Raw genomic sequence first — 2,593 nt, 5'->3', positions numbered from 1 at the left:
AGTTCATTTGAAGCTGCGAAGGTAAGCCTCCTTATCCAAACTCTTGGTCGTATGTGACTGCCTGCTTCTCTGTTACACGCTTGAATATGAATGATGTTATGAATGAATGATGTTGATAAATGTATATGGTTGCGTTTGTCTTCTTTATGGCATACTGTGTTAATCAAAATTATTAATCAAAAATGCCTCCAAAATATAGTTTCAACCCCTTCAAGATTCATCAAGTAATTCACAATAGAAAATAGGCATATATGTTCCCCCAACATCAAGATTCCCATACCCCTTTGGCACCCAAAAAAAAACATGTGAAAAAAAGCAAACAGAAGCAGTAGAGGCATTGATATCAAAATAGAAAAGAGAAGTAGTTTTCCCCATCGCAGTCCATATGCGTGTCTGCTACGGCTGCTTTCCATTTGAAGATCCTCCACCAATAACTTCAGTTTAGTTTTCTAAATACTATCCAATCCCCAATCACATTTCATCTTAAACTTGAAGTCTCCAATATGTTTTCAATCACGATCATCTTGGTCTTCTATAATAATCCCCATTAATCTCCATTGTTACCGAACACATCACCTTTATCCTCCCATCCCTGTTCATAGCTTCCCTGCATAAAAAGAAGAAAACACAAAATGAAACATAAAATCTCAGCACCTGTTTTAACTTGAAATCGAAACCGATTTTGGCCGCCACGACATCCTTTGTTTCGCGCATAAACGGCGGCTAGTCCGGTAGAGGCAACGAAGGCTAGTCTTGTGGTGGCAGCGCTCTTGGACTTGAAGGAGAGGGAAAGGGTCTCCCTTCCGGCGAACGAAGAAGAGAGGAGAAGGGAAACTCGGAGTTGTGGCCGGCAACGCCGCCGACAGTGAAAGGCGGTGACGGCAAGGCCTTGGACGATGGCTCGCGGCGACGGCAAGGACGCAGCAACGGTGAGGACGCGTCGTGAATGACGAGGGTGTTTCGACCTTGTGCGTGACGAGCGACGGAGGAGGAGAGCTTTCACCTCGGCTAGTGGCGGCTCCGGTGACGAACGTCATCGCTGGCGATACCATGGGTCGCGGTTCGCGGCTGCCTGTTGGGTGGAAGTGAGGACGACGTGGTTGCCGGCGTTCGAGTGCCTTGGAGTTCTTGTTTCTATGCAGAGAAGAAGAGACCCTAGGTCTCAGCAGTCTGAGCGAGAATGGGATGGGGAAGATAGAACCTCTAGCTGCTGAGAGAAAGTGTAGGGTTGGTGTTGTTGGGCCAGACCCATTTCTTTTTTTTTTTTTTAAAAAAAAAAAACGAATAATAATAAAAGAAAATTATTAGAAAACGAAAAAAACACACCTTCTTTCGCACCCTCATTTTCCACCAACACACCCCTAAATCAGGCCCAGGTCTTGCCAGACAAAAAAAAAAAAAAAGAAAAAATGGGTCTGGCCCAACAACACCAACCCTAGACTTTCTCTCAGCAACTAGGGGTTCTATCTTCCCCATCCCATTCTCGCTCAGACTGCTGAGACCTAGGGTCTCTTCTTCTCTGCACATAAACAAGAACTCCAAGGCACTCGAACGCCAGAAACCACGTCGTCCTCACCTGCACCCAACAGGCAGCCGCGAACCGCGACCCATGGTATCGCCAGCGATGACGTTCGTCATCGGAGCCGCCGCTAGCCGAGGTGAAAGCTCTCCTCCTCCGTCGCTCGTCACGCACAAGGTCGAAACGCCCTCGTCATTCACGACGCGTCCTCACCGTTGCTGCGTCCTTGCCGTCGCCGCGAGCCATCGTCCAAGGCCTTGCCGTCACCGCCTTTCACTGTCGGCGGCGTTGCCGGCCACAACTCCTAGTTTCCCTTCTCCTCTCTTCTTCGTTCGCCGGAAGGGAGACCCTTTCCCTCTCCTTCAAGTCCAAGAGCGCTGCCACCAACAAGACTAGCCTTCNTTGCCTCTGCCGGACTAGCCGCCGTTTATGCGCGAAACAAAGGATGTCGTGGCGGCCAAAATCGGTTTCGATTTCCAGTTAAAACAGGTGCTGAGATTTTGGGTTTCATTTTGTGTTTTCNTCTTTTTATGCAGGGAAGCTATGAACAGGGATGGGAGGATAGGGATGGGAGGATAAAGGTGATGTGTTCGGTAACAATGGAGATTAATGGGGATTATTATAGAAGACCAAGATGATCGTGATTGAAAACATATTGGAGATTTCAAGTTTAAGATGAAATGTGATTGGGGATTGGATAGTATTTAGAAAACTAAACTGAAGTTACTGGTGGAGGATGATCTTCAGATGGAAAGCAGCCGTAGCAGACACGCATATGGACTGCTATGGGGAAAACTACTTCTCTTTTCTATTTTGATATCAATGCCTCTATTGCTTCTGTTTGCTTTTTATCACATGTTTTTTTTTTGGGTGCCAAAGGGGTATGGGAATCTTGATGTTGGGGGAACATATATGCCTATTTTCTATTGTGAATTGCTTGATGAATCTTGAAGGGGTTGAAACTATATTTTGGAGGCAGTTTTGATTAATAATTTTGATTAACACAGTATGCCATAAAGAAGACAAACGCAACCATATACATTTATCAACATCATTCATTCATAACATCATTCA

This window comes from Vigna radiata, chromosome 6 (genome assembly GCF_000741045.1).
Source record: "Vigna radiata var. radiata cultivar VC1973A chromosome 6, Vradiata_ver6, whole genome shotgun sequence".
Classification (NCBI taxonomy): domain Eukaryota; kingdom Viridiplantae; phylum Streptophyta; class Magnoliopsida; order Fabales; family Fabaceae; genus Vigna; species Vigna radiata.
Note: the sequence above shows the minus strand (reverse complement) of the source record.